This window comes from Anser anser (genome assembly GCF_964211835.1).
Source record: "Anser anser genome assembly, chromosome: 1".
NCBI classification, from domain to species: domain Eukaryota; kingdom Metazoa; phylum Chordata; class Aves; order Anseriformes; family Anatidae; genus Anser; species Anser anser.
In genome coordinates this window covers 150,455,355-150,476,394 of record NC_139720.1, presented here as the reverse complement: position 1 = coordinate 150,476,394, position 21,040 = coordinate 150,455,355, and the positions used below count along the sequence as shown (strand labels likewise).

The 21,040-nt window shown below is 40.1% G+C and overlaps 1 protein-coding gene across 3 annotated transcripts in view; it reads right to left on the bottom strand.

Moving 5' to 3' along the window:
* Window positions 1-21,040, bottom strand: part of LOC310880131 (uncharacterized protein) — a 408,118-nt gene that overhangs the window by 84,592 nt on the left and 302,486 nt on the right. The window contains exon 1 of one of the 3 annotated variants that reach the window (XR_014571466.1): window positions 1,795-2,850. The exons of the other annotated variants lie outside the window; for them this stretch is intronic. The gene's annotated coding sequence lies outside the window, so the exon portion shown is untranslated. Of the gene's footprint in view, window positions 1-1,794; window positions 2,851-21,040 lie in introns of those variants that run through there. 3 annotated transcript variants of the gene reach the window in all.

Genomic DNA, 21,040 nt, shown 5'->3' with positions numbered 1-21,040 from the left:
CCCCTCCGGCACCCCACTGTGGGTCATGGGGCACTGCTCGCCGCCTGCTCTTCCCCTTGCTCAAGGCATGGAGCCACCTGAGTGTTTTTTGGAAAGTTGGGATGCGATGGGCAGAGCCCCCGGGTGGCCTGGCCAAGAAGCTGCCAGCACGACCCTGTGCAGACGGGTCCGCTCTGCACACCCCTCTAAAAACAGCCCCTCCTGGAAACACAGTGCCTATTAAGTTGCTGAAAACAGCAGATTTCCACTGATACTATACAGATAAAGCTGACCATTAAATCGCAATTTAACATCCCCAGGCAGCAGTGGCTGCTGACAGCCTCTAAAGCTTGTAATCCCATTTAACCCCCTCCTGTCACGAGCAGGCCCACCCTTTCAGAATAATGCTGCCCAAATTAAACCTGACATGGCAACAAGAGAAATAAAAACCCCTTTTGCTTAAAAGTCATGCCACAGTGGGTAACCCTGACCTTCGGCTTCTCCACTCCCTCCTCCGGGGAGCCCCCCCAGGCATTTGTGTTGACAGAGATGAGCTCAAAAAAAAAAAAAAAAGTCTTCGCAAGGCGGCTGGCTTTCCCTTGGGGCAAATTAAAGGGAATTTGGCTAGACAATAGAAGAAAATTTCACTTGATTTTTTCTTTCGTTCTTTTTTTTTTTTTTTTTTTTAATTCTTCCTCTAGTAATAAAAGATGAGCCCTGATAGCTCCCTGCTAGCTGCTCCAGCTCAGCCTGCAGACACTGGCTTCTTGCAGCCCCAGGGCATCTCTGCATCTCGCCGCAGACCCTGCAGCGGCAACCAGCCCGAGCCTGTGCTCTCAGGAGCTCCGGTCTTCAAAATCCATCGCTGGTATTTGGTGGCTAGGCCCTTTTCAGGAGGAACCGGATGGCTCCTAAGGTCCCCTAAAACAAACAGAAAACTGAAGAAAAAAAAAATCCCCTCCCTCCCAAGCTCTGGCTTCTGCCTGTAGTCCATCTGCTTTGTTAGGAGAGGGAGGGAAAGGCAGCGTGGGGTGATGAGACTCATCCTGAATTATTCACACACTACTAGCCCAGGAGCACAGGAGGAGCTTTCGGACCTAATCTGGGCAGTGTTGTGCTCGTTACTCTGAGTTTGTTTGGGAAAATAACGCCGTTCATTGACAACATTTTCGAGAATGACGGACTGCACGGACAAGCCCTTATAAACAGCAAACATCTCTGTTTGCAAGCACAGAGGATGGCCTTGCACATCTAATCTATGCATGAGAAGAGCAGTACAAATTGCTCCTCGGTTCTCCCCTCTGCTTGCTGCCTGCTCAGGAAAAGAGCCAGAAGTCAGAAAGCACTTTGACATAGGTAAAGGTCACACTGTCACTCTTTGCTCAGTTTCTTATCCCTCTCTTTGCTACAGACGCAATGGGAATATAAGAGTCTGTGACCAAAATACAGATCAACATATTTTTCTGCCATCCATCCAGCTACCTACCTCTCCATAAACACACACCCGTAAGCAGCCAGACCTGCCCTCGCCACCCAGCACACTTTGCTCAGCAGTCCCCCACCTGCCCTTATTTCCGTACACTGAAGAGCACGCGGAAAAGACACCTTGCGAAACATAGCTATGGCAGCTGCAAGAGAAGCATTCTCCCAGAAGGAGCTGAAAGTTTGCTGCAGAAGTTTGCAAGCTGCAATGCACCCTGCCTGCACCACCTCATCCTGCCCGTAACTCACCCATTCACCCTCCCAGAGGCCCCGCAGCAGGGACGAACTTGCAGCGCTTCTAGGAAGTGGAGCACTAAAAAGCAGGCTCATTACCTGGACATATGGCTTCTCATTACTCCTTTGCTTCAGACGCCACATCCCTTGGTGTTGCAGATCGGCTCAAAAATTTGAAGTACTCCTTTTTTTTTTTTCCCTCCCCTCCCGTTTCCCTCTTTCTTTCGTTCATTCTTAAAAAAATAAAATAAAAAAGAAAAAAAAAAGATGCTTGACTAAAGTTAGCTTAAATTTGTTAAGAATAAGACCAGGATAAATGTTTATTTCAACTTCCTAGCGCGGCAGTGTACCGAAGCCCAGCCCGCCCAAGCCTCTTTAGCAATGGAGTGGTTTATTTAATTTGTCAGTATAATAGAAGCAGCTGAGTGAGAGACAGAGAATGCAGTGTGGTATAAAAGAAACAAAGGCTAAAAGTACCACTATTTTGATTCCCTTTTTAAAATTACTTCCAAAGTGTGGTATCTATTGTGAAGAATAATGCTGAACAAAGCACAGTGTCTTGGCAATATTCACAGAGCTCATTCACAGAGCCAGTTCTGTCTGTACATTCAGAGGTAGAATACACTTATAAATGATGCATTGGAAGGACTATAGTTCCTATTGTATTCCCAGTGTAAACAAAAAGACAGACAGAAGCTGAATGGCATATGGGCAGCGGGGCCACACTTTATTCAACTGTTCCAGCACCATTGTGAAGGTAAAATGCAACGGGAGTTCTCTCCCTCTCTAACTTCAAATCCAGTAAACACATTCTGGGTTAGCTTAACAATTTATGTCTACATAAAACACATAGAACTGGTGGTGATTCTGTACACTCCAGAGGAATAGTGATCTTTAAAGCAATCTGCAACAGGGGAAAGCTGTCAAGTTTTGGAGGTCATTCCCAGTGGGAATAAGGAGTCTCTGGAGAAGACTGGCTGAAAGAGGTCTGCATGGTGTCTGTGCAGGCGGATGCTTGATGCACAGAGCCCAAATGGTCTAAAAGAGCAGTTGCAAAAGCCAGGAAAGAGGCTGAGGTACTCATGATCTGACCTACTTGGACAAAGACCATGCCTCTTGCAAGGCTTTTCAGGAAAGCCTCCTCCGCTCCCCTCCCCTCCCCTCCCCTCCCCTCCCCTCCCCGTGCTGTTAGAAGGGGCAGTCTTTGTATGGACTGCAGTCTCCCCCTCTTTTCCCACCGCTGCCCCCTGATTGTTCACCAGCACAGACTGAGCCTTCAAATGGAGATCGGCAACTTTGCCAAATGAGCATAAATCGCCTTGACGAAGTCAGGCGATGTCCCTGCTGAGCACTGTGTGGTCAGAGAAAGCTTCTTCACTGTTTTTGATGGGAAGGAAAAAACGTTCACATGGAGGCCAGATTAAAATTAGACACGTCCTTTCTGCCCTCGCTGTGTCAGCTGAAGCCAGGAAGTTTTATGATCACTAGCTCTTCTCCCTCCCTTTATATTCTCTGCTCTTACATAAAGGCTCACGTGCTGAAACTCTGCTCACTGGATTCAGTCTTTCTGATTCACGCAGGCATGCCTGTGTCTGTGCGATACAGCATATCTGCTGCACATCACACCACTCGGCCGCATTTGGAGGGATTTGTGCAAGTCGTGCTAAGGGACCAGTCTGCCTTTTCTGGTTTTGTTTATTTATTTATTTATTTTGCTGGTCCTGTTGCATCTGCTCCTTGCTCAGTGTGGGTGATCACCGATTGAGCTCCAACAGCCAGATTAGGAACTGGGAGTTTGGTTTTGCCTGACAGTGTGCTCCCTGCAGGTAGGGGCCAGGCAGGATGTCACAGCTGCTTGAAGTCACTGGAGAATCCTGTCCTCTGGGAGCCCAGGAGGGTGGCTTCCAGTTGATGTTGGAGTCGCCTGGAGATGAGCCTGCCTGACTTATTCTGGCATTAAAAGGAATGGCAGGATTTGCTTTGTTCTTATGTGATGGAGATTTTGTGAGTTTCTGCTTTAGATAAGTCACTGCCTTATCAAGATCTAACATGATCATGTGAATACAAGAAAGCTCCAGATGAGGATTACTCAGCTTGATCCCTAAAGCTGAGTGCCTGCCTCTCTTTATGAGTATTTATAGCCTTTAATTAAAATCAAATCTGGAAACTCTGTGTCCCTGAGTACTTTTCTAAATTCTTTGATTCTATTCACAGAAAAATAGTACTTGGATTAAACTATGCTTGATGTTTCCAGGAAAAAAAAAATACTGGGTTTTCACTGTGAGTTGCTGCCTTCTAGAACTGATGCCAAGAAACCCAAAATATTTTAGTGACTGTGCTTAGATGTCAGCATTGATTACAGATGTTTGTGTCCTCCCACTAGGCTTTTCCTTCACTGGGATTAAGTCAGCAGAAAGAGCACTCAAAAAAGAATCTGCAGCTGCAGAGACTGGTCCAAAGTCTCTCAAGGGACTTCATGAACACTCTCCCTTGCACATCACTGGCCACTAGGCAGAGCCCTAGGTGGTGTACCCAGTGTCACCATGTCTGGGTAAAGGAGGAGGAAAAAAACAAAGCCTGTGCCAACAGGCTGAGCAGGCCAGTGACCAGCAGAAAACAGCGCAGAACTTGGAAGAAGACTTGAACTGACTCACTGCTATTCAGAAGGCCTGAAGTTGTTTTTCTCCTTTCAACTTGATAGAAGCTTCACATTGTTTTCTTCTGGGGAGTTTGAGATGCAGATGGCCAAAATGCAAATAGACATTTTGCCTATTTGAAACTTATTGTCTAAATAGCATTCGAAAAACACATCTGTGACACAAATGTGGGAGTTCATGATTTTTTGAATGTTCTTTTCTGATTGTCTCAGGTGGGCACACATATTTTAATTCCTGAGAAATTATTAAAGATGTGTGATGTCAGATGGATGCCATCAGTTGCCAAGGGGACAAAAAGTTATTGCTGAAGACACAGCAAGAGGTGTGCCTCTATAGCTTTGTGGAGTTTGGACAGGTAACACAGGCTTATCAGACATTTACTGCAACCAATAATAAAAAAAATGAGTTTCAAAATGAGCCAACTCATGTTAACATTTTCCACATCACTAAGACTTCTACATCTTTAGACATTTCAGAAAAGGCTTCTGGATCGTCATATAGAAGGCACCTCTGCACATCTCTGCACACTGATAGGAGTTGTTTGAGCTAAGTATCTAAAACCAGATTGTTTATATTTGTCCTACAGACAACATCAGCATAGACTGTTTTTTTGATCTTTTTGTGTCTTTTTCAGTCACTCATATTATGACTGCAGGATTCCAAAACAGGTATGATTGTAACTGTTATAACTTCAAGTATTATAAGTAAAGATAAAGACAACTCACAACTCACAATATCTTAAAATGTTACTGGGGTACAAGGTATTGCTTAGTATGAATGAAAATTTATGTTTTTGTGTTTACATATGGGCACAACCAAAGATACAACAATTCCCCTTTAAGGTCATTGGGAGTTATTTATATCCTGATACAGGGAAAAAAAAAAAAAAAGACTACACTGCTACCATTTGATGTGTTCCTAAAGAAAAGTTTCTCTTTCTGACTCTTCAGCACTTAAATTCTTCAAGAGGTGAGTGAAAACACAGAGCAGTGTTCGCTTAGGAAGAAGAAATTGTGCCAAGAGCAGGCAGTAGTCCTTATGTGGTAAATTTCGGTGATTTTCCTAGTACACTACACATCATATTAGGGTACTGGTGGAAATGGAGCATTTAAACAAAATATTAGAGGAAGAGATTTCATGGTTAAAAGTTTAGTGCTGTATAGGCAACATGATTCTTAGAAATAGGTTTATGAGGGGACAGAAACAGTAACTCCTACTCTGTATGTCCTATCAAAAACTAATTAATCTCAAATTTCAGCTACTTTCTATCCACAAGAAGACCAAGGAAAATTTAGAGAAATAATTTTTTGGAGAAATTACATGGGGAGTACTTTTGAATTACAAATACTTTCAAGAGAATTATAAGATGATTGAAGCTAATTCATTAATAGATAAAGACTGAAATAATTTAATACATTATTCATGATATATTATTCTCTAGCTCCCTTGTTGATGACCTTCTGGTTACTTCTTTTTTTTTCCCTCTTTTTAAGTGCAAGTGGAAGCTATTCTTACAAGTGAATATCCAGAATTCCTGACATAGCTAAAATAATAAAAACGTGGAAATCATTGTACAGTATGTGCGTGTGCATGTTTTATCTTTTGCCAAAGATTATAAAACTTCTTCTCACATCAGTTCAACCTGGTGTTACTTCTGATGTATACCAGTGTAACTGAGATGAGAAAATTGTCTTTTCACCTTGAAGGTGATAGAGCTTCTGTTAGTTTTCATTTACAAATCCATACTTTATGAACCATTCATTCGAACACTGTTCTAAGTGCTTGCAAGCATTAAATAGCCTAACAGCATTTCATTCTATATAATTTTTACCAACACACTAGTCAGGCCTTTGGAAACATAGAGGAAAGAAGTTTTTTCAGGAGCAGTGGACTGGTTTCCTGTTAATTTGCACTCCACGTTCCTACAGCACCAAGCTGTGAGAGCTCTGCTTCTCCTCCCCGTGTCCTGTGACTTCCCCTCCACAATAACCTTAACTCCTCCAAAGGTCCTCAGGGAATTTCCTTTCCCATGTCCCCACACTGTAGTTCTCTACTCACTCACTTTCACTGTATTTTGCCCTCCCTCTGGCGTTCCCCACAGCTCCCCAGGTTAAGATCCCTAATGAGCCTTCCCCAGTTTCCTCTTCAGTCTCCAACTACCAGCTGAACAAGAGGCAGCATGTCTTGCGGGTGATGCCATGCTGCATCTGTGCTTATTAACCATGTGGTGTTTATTTACTAGTTGCAGAAAAGAGAACATCTGTGCGTGTACTGCAATCTTCTGTCATTGGTGGGTAGGGATTGATTTGGATTTCTTGCTTCCTTGAAACAAGTAAACACTGAATATCTCAGAGGCACTCTTCCTCTGCCAAATTCAGTTGGACTCGGCAAAATCTCATAATGCTAGTTAAAGAGCAAAAATGCATAGGGCTACTCATTTTAGGAATCCAACCTAAAATACACTTAATGGATACATAGCATTTTCAGGCTATTAAGCATACCCACTTCTATAAATTTGTTTCTCAATTAATTTCAAGTCTGTCTTTGACTTTTCTTGTCATTTTGTAAAACAGAATTATAGGAAAGGCAAGCTGTAATTTATTTATTGTCTAGTCCTACATCCTTCAGTGGACTGCTTTGTAAACGGACAAATGACATCCATTTTTTGTTTTCAGTCTTCATCTTCTTTTCTCTCTCCTCTAATTCACTTCTCTCTGCTGCTGTTTTGTGCACTACAGTTTTTAACAGTCTTTTTTTTTCCTAACTACATTATATTAAATCATCTCTGTTCTAATTCTTTCTCTTGCTGCCTCAGTTCATCACTTCTATATTACAGAACTTGGATTCTTGCCCTTTTATTCACTAACTTGCTATTACCTTACTTTTATTTTGAAGCCTTGCAAAACACTTTTCTCCCTTAACCATTTCTTCTTTCACCCTGCTCCTGTTTTTCTCTATTTGTTATTCCGTTCCTTTAACCTTTAATTTTCCGTGTTCCCTCCTCATCACTGAAATCCTATTTCCTTCAGTGAAAGTCTGACAGGTAAAATATTATTGCTACCTTATATACTTTATATACTTTATTTGTTAAATTCCTTCTTGAGAGAATATTAGATTATTTTTCCAAAACGTCAGAATGCTACTAGTTGCTGAATTAACATAAGCACGTTCTCAAAGTTCTCTCTTTCACAAGAAGGCTGACTGCTTACTAACCTACAAGTAAAATAAATTAGTAACAGTGAATTGAACCAAGGATGATAGCAATATTTTGCTTACAAGATACATGTCACTCAGGTATTATATGTAGATATGTAAAAGAAAGTGTTATGCATATTACTTTTCTTGACATGAAAACTTAGGTTTTATGAGAGCCTGACAGGAGGGAATCTGTAGTATTTTCTTTCCTGAATTCCTTTTGTAACTGTGTTTGACCCCACACAGATCTTCCAAAAAGCAAAATTTGCCACAAGTAAAAGTTCCTTGTAATAGCCGGATGCACTTCAGTGTCATTCTTTTGACTTTACTTGCAACTACAGGCTAATTGAAGATTTGGTGTTACAGGAGATGTCACCAGGTCTAGCTAGGTCTCCAGGAGCAGATCCCTAATATTTGGACTTGCAGTGACTGTTAGGCTGACTGGGCTTGCTATATAGATTGCTCTTCAATGTCCCAGGGTGGTGGGGGAGCATATTTACATCTACATGTTTCACCGAAGCTTGTAATGAAGCATTAATTTTTATGAATGCAATTGCTAATTTTTCCATACCTTCCTTTGCTATTTTTGTTAGTGTCTTTCCTAGAATAAGGATTTTTCTTTCTCACAGACCTTCTACTCTAGTGCTACAATGGCAGAAAATTGAAAAAGAAAAATGCTAGCAGATGTATTTATTCATGGAAAAGCAGTCCGATCATATAATTCTCCATTTTTCCTAAACTGTATTTACTTCGGGAAAAATAATCACTTAGGAGCTTTAGAATTATTAAATAGTTAAATATAACCCCAGGTGAATCTGCCAGGGCAAAACCCATCAGTCCTGGACTGGACAAATGTGCTGGCAGGATGTAGGTCATAATAAGGTCATAATAAATGGTAATAGTAAAGAAAGGAAGGCAACAGAGGCATTCTTGCTTGATACAGAAGCCAGTCTGATCCTAATGCACCTAAGGATTTGACCGCAATTAGTCAGTGTATACATTGAAGTAGCAATGTAATGCTGATGGTTTCAGCAAGGCCACTACCCATTATTCTTGGGACGTGTGTACAGTTGAAGGTCTGCTGTGATGCATTTAGAGTGGAGTGTTGGAGAGAAAACAGTTTGCTTTCTGATTGATCTGACTTGTCTTTCTGTTGTCTCATCTTTACATGGAAAAGAAAGGGAGCAGCAAGAATCCCTTTCAAACCAAGGATGCATCTTCAGTACATAAATTGTTTCCACCCTTATGTGCACGGAAGAGAGTCCATACCTTCAGGCTGTGGGGTTTTACACAGCTCCCTGCAACTTATGCTACTTGGAATTCCCTCTGTAAGGCTTTGCCATGTGCATGTACATTCTTGCCTTTAAAATTAGCAGAGTTCCCTGAGTCATTGCTATGCATTCTGACATGTACTTTGTCAGCTGTCTTTGGTGGTTACTTGCCAGAAGAGCGCAGGGCAAGGTTTTCTGCAAAGGTGGACTACAGAATAGTGGTTTTGCTGTCCAAGAATGGGTGGACAAACATGCCTAGAATATTCACAGGGACTAGTGCCTTTGATGTGCCATGAACTTTGCTGCACTTTTCTCCCTTTCACGTTGCCATGTTGCAATGGTTGGAGATTGTTTAATGCAGGTTTTCCAAGAGATGTGCAAGTACCGTTACTTCTGTTGTGCTATCCTGAAGCTGGACATAGAAGAGAAAAACATGCATTATCACCATTTACTATGGAATAATGCTTCAGTATACAAGGGACTGTGGTCCATGGAGAAGTGGGTTTTAAAAAACAAGGAAAGTGATGGCAACACAGGATTACAAAAGAAGTTATACAGTTGCTTTTTTCTTCTAGAATTAATTTTGTAAAGTTTTTCGTTGTTTCAATTCATTTATTACTGATTAGAATTTCCACACATCGTAAAGCCAGAAAGAGCAGTTAGAGTCAGCTGTTGTGGCTTTGGGTGGAACACCGCTTTGTAGACAAAGTTTTATTTGATGGTTGGGCTATTGTTTTGTAAAACATTCTCAAGTAAGAATTCCTAGTGAAGGATAATCAACTATAGCTACATTTTTTTTTTTTTTTGAGAGGCCAAATATGTTATTAAGGACAGATATGCTATTCTTAGACTGTGTTTATCACTTTTTATCTTTCTACACTAGTTCTCTCACTTGCTTATATTCTAGTCATACGAACCCTCTGTTAGCAGATTTTTGTTCTTTGCATGAGTACTTTCAGACTGCCATCAAGTCACCTCTAAACATATCATTTTTCAGTTAACCAAGTTGAATTCCTCTTGCTATAAATCATGTTTCCAACTTTTTAAACATTTTTGTGGCTCTTCTTTGAATTACCTCTAATTTATTATCCTTGTTCTTGAACTGAGGACATGACAGCCAGGCAGAGGATCTGAAAAGCACTCCCAGGAGTCCTACTTTCTACTCTCATTTCTCAATGAACTGAAGAGTTATACTAGTACTATAGCACAGTAGCACAGTAGTAGACTGAGAGTCTGAGAGTACATATTCAATTCATTACCCATCGTAAGCCTTAAGTCCTTTCCAGGGTCATTTTTCCAAGATAGGGATATGGGCCTTTGGGCCTTTTTTTTTTTTTTAAGTAGTAGTAGGACCTGAATTTGTTGTTTCCAGCTTAATTTCACACTGGAGAGTAGTTAAAATTTGACTTTTCCTTGCACCTAGTTCAGCAGTCCATATCAGTGGGTTTTTGACCTGTTTTCATCATTACCCATAACTTCACTGTCCTCAGAGCTATCTGCAAAAGTAAAGTATCTGTTGTCAGTAAAGATTTTGTTTTCTTTTTCAGCATTTTTGAAATGCAGGATTAAGATGAATACCTCTAGGACTACACTATAAACAAATCTCATAAAGAAGATTTTGGTCTTTGAATGATCTTTCAGGTCTATCTTTTGGGAGACATGTCATTTGCTACTGATCCATTTTCTCCTTCAAAGCAGACTTCTTACAGTTTCTAAGACAGCTAGTAATTTTCTGCTGCCATGAATCGCCTTGTCCAGACTATGTTGTAACGGTTTCCTGATACATGATAGGCTTTAAAAAGTTCCATGTTTGATGCACTCTCCTAATCTCGAGAAAGGACACGTGCTCACTGACAAACATATTAAGAAGGTATTTGACTGAGAGTTGAATATTTTTAATCAGGGATTGGCCAATAGTTTATTTGTGGCTTCTGTGACATGTAATCCTCCCTTTCCAGGGCTCATTGTCAATAAAAGCTATCCCTTTTCTTCTGCCCATACGTAAAAAGTCAAGACCTTCTGAATGACTTGTTCTCTCAGTTCTTCCAAGTCTAATTTCCCCCAATATCTGCTTCTTAACTAACGCCTTCTTCACACATTGTTTTTGATATTAGTTGTTCCCCATTCCTTTTTTTTTTTTTTTTTTTAAATACTGTCATGGGTGTCATTCCCAAGAAAAGCCTCCTCTGCTTCATGGTCTGGAAGAAGACTGAGTGAAGAGAGGGTAAATATTCTAGGAATGGAATGGAGCACGTGGACAGATAGCCTTTCTGGAGCCAACTGGTCACGTGAGCATGCCCAACAGCTTGCCACCATCAGCTGAAATGAAGCTTTGGAGAAGAGCTCTGCGGATGTTCCCTTTCCTCATTCAGGCAAAAACAGCTGAGTTAGCTCACAGCTGGCACCTCCTGAAATAGTCTGTCTCAGTTTGCCTGAAATCGGGGCGCACACATTTATTGCTTTATTTCACTAGGGCTACGTAACCTCCAATGCTACTGGGGGAACAGTTGGAGATGGTAATTTCTGAACCCGATGTAGCTGCTAGCGAAGTGCAACTGGATAAATTTCATCAATCTGAGCTTGTTTACACATTACACTTTTGCAGTTAATCCTCTATGTCTTTGTGTGCAAATGTTTCCTTAATGACTTAAATGAATTTGTACTCTCTATTTAGTTTGGACTTAGATGTATAAATTTGGCTAATAAAAATCAGGTTAAACTCTAGTATGCTGGCAAATTAAACTTCTGTGTTTGTTATAAATTGCTGCAACATTGTAAATTAATGAAGAAAAAAAGTAACAAAGAGATTAGACGAATGAGATTAGGAATTAATGAGGGGATGAAGTGCAACAAGTTTTCTGCTTTAACCAAACAATTGATACAAAATTGATGTAGTAAATTTGGGCTATCATAACTACAGATCTGTACCAATTTTATCAATAAGGTTGTTCACAAATTCTCTTTTAAGGAAAGATTTAAGCCTGTATGCATGTGCTTACCTCTAAGCATATACGTAATATCATTGCTTGTGTGGTTATGTTAAGCATATAGTTAAAAATTTTGCTGGATTACAGGTAAAGCTTGCAGCAACAGGCCTAGAATTACAGCCTGGTGCTGGTAGAACATTATGTTGTCCTCATCTTATTACAGTGTGTTAAAATAGTAGATAGGTTATTAGTCTGAATAACACAGCTTAAAGCATTTTAATAAAATAAAATTCCCATCTCTTCAAACAAAATGAAGTTAAATTGATTGTTTAAAGAACATCTGACTGGATTTTTGTATTTGATAAAAATAGCTGATATTATAAAATATTTCACATTCTTTTTATTTTTAAGGACAAAAGGAGCATCCAACAATTCTTACTCCATACATGATGCAGCAGAAGATTTAGCCAGAATGGAAACCAACCAAAATCACCACAGAAGACAGAAACCCAAATAATCAAATTGTCAAATAAACAAAAGTAAAGAGGTAAAAGCATGAGGTTACTATAAGCTATTTTCTATAATAACCCTCCCACTCCAAGAAGGAAGATAGAAAAATCACTAGTCTCTTATGGAGTACATCAAATCTCATTTTGTTTTAATGTGTTAAAGTGCACACTGAAAAAGGCAGAGTTGACTCCTGGGGAAATAATGTTAAATCAGTTCAGAAAAACGGAGTTTGGAAAAATACTTTCATTTTCCTTTTAGTATTGCAACAAATGTATTCATCTGCCTAGATAATCTGGCATTTTAAATAACTTCACACTTAAGCTCTGTCAATTTGATCTCCCAAGGTTAATTGATTATTTCTACAACAGTCTTGCCAGAAAAGATCAGAGCGCTTACATCTTTCCATTAATCCTTGCTGTTGAGGGAGAGGGTGCAAAACGAGAGTGCTATGATTGGCTTAAATCTTTACAGGTCTCTCATTCCCACTCCCCCTAAAGTTGTCTCATGTCTGATTAGTTTCATGTCACGGCACTCCATTTCGTTAGTTTCACTGACAGGGCATTTCAAGTATGGTCTAATGATGGGAATGTCAAATTTACTTCTGAGCATCCACTACCGTTTACCACCAAAAGCCCCAACCCCCTTATCAAAAGGGGTAATGGACCAAGGGCAGTAAAGAAATAGTGAGAAATCTAACTGATTTACTGGGAGGAAAGGAAAAGTTTCAAAACATCACTTTCATAAAATTGACATTCAGCATTTTGCTGCAGTAAACAACCATCAACATTCGACAAAGCCTCTCGGGGGTTTTCTAGAAGAGACAAGCTTTATCAGCAATTGCATATTTGTTATTGACGTTGTTCTTTGCAGTGGCATAGACAACACAATGGGGGATTAACCCTCACGCAAGGCAGTGTGACAACTCATCAGTTGAAAAACAGAACCTGGTCAAATGTCAGCTTTTTAACCAGCATTAAAACTGCTGGCATAGAGGAATCCCTTAAAAACAACTAGACAAAAGCCCTGCTGTGGTTTGTGGGGAACCTTCATTTATTTTAAATGATGGCAATTTGTGTTTTCCTGTCTGGAAACAAAAATATTTCCTCCCATCAAAAGGCTGGAAATAACCAGAACAGAAATATCTTTCTCCGTTGTCCCCCCCTTCTCCTACATTTCACCTCCCCTCTTGTCCCCTCTTCAATTCATCTGGCAAGTACACCTATTAGTGGTTTCCTCTTCCTTTTGTTTTAAATGTAAATGAAGACCTAGCTAGTTTTAAAAGATGTTGAATTTCAGACATGCTTAACAGTGGCAGTAAAAGTCTCTGTCAGTTGCACTCGTGAATTAAAAGTTCCACAGATAGCATTCCAAGTCTGTAGGTGAGTGCAGGATTTGGCCCTTAGAGAATATGGGAAGGGTTGGCAAGGGGGTGCCAGGTCTCCCTTTCTCTTGGTTCCAGAGACAATCCATTCTGGCCACAGCTTCACTTAGGTGACACTGATGGTATCGCTATCAGCAGGGTTTTACCAGGATTAGCGTATTAAATCATACAAAGTAACGATAGTGACCATCTCCCTTTGCAGTGGTTTATACTTAGATCAGCGACAGTGAAGTCATTTAGAAAGATCCAGGACACCAAAATTAAAACCTGTGTAAATTAAACACATGTGAAGTGCACAATATGTGGCAAATTAGTACAGAAAATACCAAGAAATGTGCATCTTCAGGGTTTGCCTGCACACCATGATGTGACAGGTATTATTGCCCTTTGTACAATTATTTAAACCCTGTAGGAATTCCCAGTGTCAGAGTATGTCAGCATACTGTTATTAGACAAGTTTAATTAGGATCTACCCTGCTGCTCCTAACAAGTATTTAATTAACTTCTAGGCAGGGTAATTAGCTTTAGATTGTGGCTGATTTTCTGCCTCACCTTTTGTTGACACTTGGCCTACAGTAAGGCAGCTTGCTTTGCTGACAGTGTAATGGATAGTAGCTTTGGGAAGACTAATATCAAGGCTGACTAGTCTAATAAAAAAAAAAAAAGAAAGGGGGAAAGAAGATGAAGATAAAAGACAAAATAATCACTGCCAGGTCAAGGTCCGAAAGGAAAAAAAAAAAAAAGCCACTCCCCAGACACACAGATACAAAAGCCTGGTAATGGGAAAGAAACAATTTGACTTTAAGCATTTTGGAAGAACAGAGGAAAAAAAGTGTGACACTGAAAAATCAAACAAGCAAAGCAAAAGGTTTTGAAAAGTATTTGTTTCATGTATTTCCTTACACTGGATAAATGACGAAGCTTAATTACTATTTACATAGTACTATTGAGGTGTGCCTGTACTTTTCTGAGAAAGATTTTCCAATATAAATGTATCCTTGAATCCCTGCTCTAAAGAAATATGCCTAGCTTCCCATCAGCACAATAAAGAATATGCCACAAAGTGAGCATTTAAAACAATTAGCATAGACCAAATGAACCATAGCAAATTGGTCAGGTCACCGTTTAACCCGTTGGTGGCGTCTTGAAGAGCTATGTGATTTCCAAGTGTGTAGCTTTTGATATATGGTATGCTATTCTTCTACCCAGTCCTGATATATCATTAAAATTAATGGGACTGCATTCAGTGCCACAGTTACAAAAATTTTGGGGCTAGAGGGAGGGAACACTCAGGAATTTAAAACCCTTTCCCTATCATTAGGACAAAAGGGTTATAATTCTCTTTTATTTTGAAAGAAGAATAATTTTTTAAGAAGTCTTTTAATTTTTGCAGAGTGCCCCAGGTATCTAAATGTTGGTTCTCCCAAGCTTGCCTTAGTAACAGAAATATGCTAGCATTGCTCCAAAGCATTACCTCTTGCAGAAATACTACTGGGATTTGCACCATTGTTACAGAATGTTCTTCTAGTCAGGCTCAGCCTGATCTGTGCTACTATAAAAGACAAACTCTAAAAAACACCTAAAAATTTTTCAAAGGGGGACCTACCTATTTTGCATACCTTTTTGTTATAATATTTCAGGTGACTCAAAAAGGCTCGTGTTTGTTTCGCATTTCAGCAGCACCACTGCTCCTTGATGAGGCAGTACTACCCCCGAACCGAGTGGACAGTAAACCAGACGTGAGTACCGGCAGTACCCGCTTGGGTAGTACTGGTCCAGGGACGTCCACTGAAGAACAACTATGAGGAGTGTGCATAAAATCCCTCTGTGAAGTTTAAAAAATTCCATCCCATAAACTGACCATCCCCTTGAGAAGAAGGCCAATTCAATTGCAATAGTAGTGAGACTGCAATAGTAGTGAGATGGTAAAATCATATATGTGGATCCCATCTGTCTGCTGCCATGAAACACACCCTGGGACCACTGAAAGCACCCACCTGATCCAGGTGCTTTTAGCATGGCAGCAAACATGAACAGTCACTTAAACTAACAACCATCAGTTTGGATAATTGTGGCGGCAAATAACTTCATATTTGGTGAATAATGACATTAAAACAAAATCCGAAAACTATTTATTTATTTATTTACTTATTTGAGACTGCAAAGATTATACCTTTATCACCAGCAGACAAATCAGATATCAGATCTCTTGCATCTAAAACAGAGTTCACTGGGAGGTGCCTCAGCTAACTGCAGCCTTCTTTTGACCTAGAATTCTCTGATTTTATGCTGCGTTATGCTGATCTGTAGAAGAGGAGTGAAACCAGAGTTAGCTTCATGACCCTGTGAGAAAAAGCCATGTGGCATTTTGTCTGTGTTAAAGGAAATCTCTGTGGAATAAACCATTATCCATTCTTCTTGTCTCTTACACAGCCAGTGCTATTAAAAAAAATAGAAGAGCAGGAAAATCTAGTGAAAGTGTTGAAGAAAGACTAAGTATGCAGATCACGCTTTCCCTTTCCCAAGGAGGATGAGCAGTGTTCAAGTGCACTAACTAAAGAGACTTGAGGGGTGTCAGATCAGACTTTGACAACTGAAATTGCCACGACAGCTGAGGGAATTTTAATATCTATATTCTACCCTGAGGATGCTCACAGCACCACAGCCTGAGGAGTCGGTAACACAGACTAACTGGAGGCACCTGTGCCATTTGAGAGAGCAAACCTCTAAAACACCCCTCCAGAATTTGCACTCTAGTAGAACTGCCCGCTGCGTGTCTCCACATCCCAGCTCCTCAATGAGGCACTTTGAACTACTTGACTAGCAGGTCCATCATGAGCCAACTGAGCGACACACAACAGTGGAAGCTTGGTTTATTGCAAAAGAATGTAATGTGATCATTTTGTACATTGAGTAGCCACAGATACATTTTGGTCTTTCCAGCCTTACTTTCCAGTCCCCTTTGTCAATTCAAATACACTGCCCTTGCCCTCTGAAGACATCATGACACCTGTACCATGGCTGATACTGGTACACATGCCTGTACAGCATCCTCAGACTTCCCAGGGCCCTGCCTACCAATAGAGGTAGATAAGAGGATCTTAAAGGTTACATCGTTACATTAGTCAGAACTTCAGAAGAAGGAGAAAGACACAAGAAGAGGAACAATTGACACAACATTGCCATGAGCTCTCTCGTATCCCAGTGCCAATGATGAAAAAATATTGTTCTAGTCTTCAGAATAATCATAAAAAAATTGTTCTTTAAAAATACTTCACTTTAAAAATAAATCAGTGCTCTTCAGCGAATCTTTTAAAGCTCTACAGGACAAAGTACACTACAGCGACCAACAGTGGGGGAGGGATATGAGCAATATGACCTAATGTATGAGATCATTAATTCTGTAATTTCTATTCTCTGTGATACAGTTGTTTGCCTGCCAAATACCTATTACAAATTTTCTAATGAAAGCTTCATATAAGAGATGAACAGACTTTTCATACCAGACAGATATTCCATAAGCCTTTAATGAAACAGATTAGCAGAGTTACCCACAACAGCTTGGAAAAAGTCAGTCTCTTTGCTACCAGGATCCAGTGCATTTGAATAGATATGTAAGGGTTGCATGCCCAGAGGAGCTCTTGAATAGCACGATGATGGATCCCTGCCTATAAGGCTTGTAGACAGGGAAGCAGCTCTGTGCTATACCTGCTATTTGTAGTAAAATTGTAAATCCAAATGTTTGTCCAATTGTCTGTCAAACATTTTAAAGTAGACAAATGTATATGGATCAGTATTCATTATCATACATATCTATAATTAAGATGAATTACAGAACTCGAATGAGGCTGGTTAAACATTTAACTTTAATTTAATTCTTTTTCTAGAACATGAAATGCACAATTTATCTCATAACCTCCTTGGCTGTAGCTATCAGGAGCACTAATCACACCCCTGTGGGATTAGAGAGAATTGGCTGTTTCTCCTTGCCTTCTAAGACCCCAGAGGTGTGATTATCTCATGGTTACCACACCCCTGTTGTGTCTCACTGCTTCAGTGAAATAAATGAACTGTTAAATTGACAGTTACAAATGAAGTTCCTGCTGGCCAGCTGACTGTATGGCATTTTGGAAGAGAGAGACAGAGAGAGAGAGAGAGAGGGGAGAGAGAGAGAGAGAGGAGAGCAGGGTAAAAATTTATTTTTTTTTCAATTCTCATTCTATTATAGCTTGTTTTCTCCTAAAGTCATGGCATGGAACCAGTATTGCAGAGAACCATCCTCCTGCCCAGCACTCCTAACCAAGTCATCTGATAGCTAGGAAGCCAGAAAGCTCAGCATGAACAAGCAGAAAAACTAAGGAAAAAAAAAAAAGAAGAAAAAAAAAAAGACTGCTAGCTGTCAGAAAAAGGCATTTATATAGAGTGTATTAGTAGTTCAAATGTGTCAGTCACGGGAGACTGTTTGTCAGGTTACATCTCACCCAGAGCAATGTATTTGGCTTTTATCCTCGTGACAAATGATTTCTCAACTTCTGTACTGCTGGCAACCAGCCAAGAGACTACAGCGAGCGCTGTCGTACTCCATCCAGCCCCTCCTACTGCCTCCTCGCCCCACACAGCCACAAAGCTTGCTCTCTCCCTGAAGTGCACACACACATACCCTGGCCACACAAGTAAGTCAGCTTTCTCTCCCCCCCCTCCCCCAAAGTCCACAAAATCAACTCCTTTCTCACTTTTGCTGAGTAACCCTATTTCTGCCAAGCTTTGCTTGCACTGGGATTTGCATCGCCTGGCCCTGTTCAGCAGGTGCCACCCGAATCCTCCAGTTATGCTGTTATCTATAAAGATGGGGACAGTGGGGATAAGAAGAAATGTGGTTTATTTTTCTCTCTCACTAACTGATACTGCTAACCACCAGTTTCCTGTTTTTTTCCCTGTAGACTATAGGTACTATAGACTTCTGAAGGACAATTCGCCACAGGACACTTTTTCTCTTTTGGTCGTGTTTCTTTCCTGTCCCTCACACATAACCTGTGCCTGAGCACAGCCACTGCTCCTGTTGGAGTCAGTAGGAACTGCACCTTGTTCAGGAAGGCAAACCCAGGACCCTTTTGGATGGAGAGTCTCGCTCTTGAGTTTTTCACCTTTTGAGTGGTTCTTGTGGTTCCTCTGGGAACCCCTCCTCGAACTGGGAGCAAGAGATTTGGGCACAATACTCCAGGGGAGGCAAACCAGTGCCAACTTCAGTAATTGTGTGCTTTATTTACTATTACTCAGTTTTCCAAAAACAGCACTGAGTGGTTTCAGTCTTAATAACCTGGGAACTTATTTTGCTCTCAGTCTTATGCTGGGAGCTTATTTTGCTCTCAATACCCATCCTCTCTGCAGCTCTTTTCCATTATTTTTTCCTGGTGATTCTTTCCAGGTTATCATCTCCAACACCATCTTTAGTATGGCCTTGTAATTGTTGGCTAGACAGTGTTAGACTGCTTTCTACCTAGGAGCCATCACTGAACTGTCATTTGACAAAGTTAGGTCAGCTCCTCCTTTAATTCATAACAGAATTACCTCCTTCTGTGGACAAATCCAGATCCTTTCCTCCTTTAATAAATTCTCAGTTACCTGTGGTATCTGCAAGCCACTTGCAGAGTAAAATTATCTTCAGTTTTCTTTTTTGGAAATTTCATTTCCATTTCATGAGTATTTTATGCTAGCAAAACACTGTAAAGAGGTTTGCTGTAAATCATAATGTGGAGTCATGTCTGCTATATAATTCTTATATGTGCACCTTTCAATGGGGCCAAGAAGCTAGTATAGCAAACAGAAAGACATATCTGCCCATGAAGCTGTAGTTTTCAAAAAACATCTACCGACATGGTATTTAGGCAGTCCCTGGTGTTTACAATGGAAGCCAGACCTCAGGAGATCCTCTGAAGTGGAATAGGCATTACATAAAAACTTGCAGTTCTTCATTTCCATTTGAAGGTCCCACTGTTAACTTTTCCCTTTCTTCTGCAAAACTAGTTGCTTTTGTTTTGGCTCTCACTTGGACTTTGTCCCCATGGTAAAGATGGAAAATGTAAAGGGTTTTATATTTTCCTTAAAAAAGAAATAGGGAAGAACGGAGCAGGGAGGAAAGGACAGTAATCAACAATTTACTTCAAGCTGAAGTGTATTTACCTTTTTTACACTAAAAAAAGTATTATGTGTCATTAGAGTAGCACATGGGAAGTACTGCCAGGTATATTTATGAACTCTGTATACATATGAATTTTTTAGAGTAGTGACAAATATATCTAGCACTAGTTATGGCATTGTTCTGAGTGCTAAAATGTTTAAGTGCAGCTTCTGCTTGCTGACATGTCTCTAAAATATGAAAAAGATTGCACTATTGAGAAAGAAAATGCCAATATTATTCATTTTTAAACAGAAAAAGAAATACATGCCTGTTAGAATGTTTGCAGCTACTATGAGTTTTAATATAAGATACTCATTTTAAATACTTGTTAGTGATCAAAATCATTTGGAAGGATTGAAATACAAAAGAAAAAATAACATTTTACTGTTCATTGTGACAGGAAAATATTCTGCATAAAGTGCTTTTTTATTTCTTCCCCTCCCTCCAGTTTGCCTGTTTTCTATATCAGACATCTTAAAAAATGGGGGAAAATTATAAGGTGTTCCTACTGGGAACGGAACAGCTATTTTCCATATCTGTACATCTTTATCCCACTTTACTTTCAGTAAGACAGTCTGGTACACTCTTTCTAGTATGGCCAACCTTATGACAGTATCTTGGTGACAGAAGGTTACCAAAATGTGCTGCTGATCCAAATCTATTGCAACCAAAATTAGGCTGTGATCTCTGGAGGACTGAAGGAAAGTAGTGTTGCCAGGCCAAAACTGTTCTTTTTAAATATTACTTTTTCTTTCTTATATTTCTACTTATTTTTCTTTCTTCTGATAAGATAAAATGAGATTCTCAGATAATCTCATGACTCTGAGAGTTAGACTACAATAAAGCTGCTTAGTATCAGAAGGCATGGGATAACACTGCAGAAGCTGTTGGTGCTGAGTCAATTTAGAAACTTGCAGTGGGAATAGAAGTGGGTTGTCAGAGGAAAACTTCCCATGAGGAAGTTTCTTCTCTTTCCTGTCCAGCTCTTGACTAATTCTTAACAACCAGGAAAGAAGAGAAATTCTGAAAATATTATGTCTGCATGAGAGAACATCCTTGGACTTGGTGAAGACTGAAGCAATATGGCTTTGATCCCATGATTCCCATTCTGGATACTGGCCCTCCTTGGCAAAAATTTGATTTCCACTCCTGAAATGATACATAGTCAAAGGGACCTGATGCCTGAACTGGCTTATTGAAAATATCAGAATGAAATGAAAAGCAAC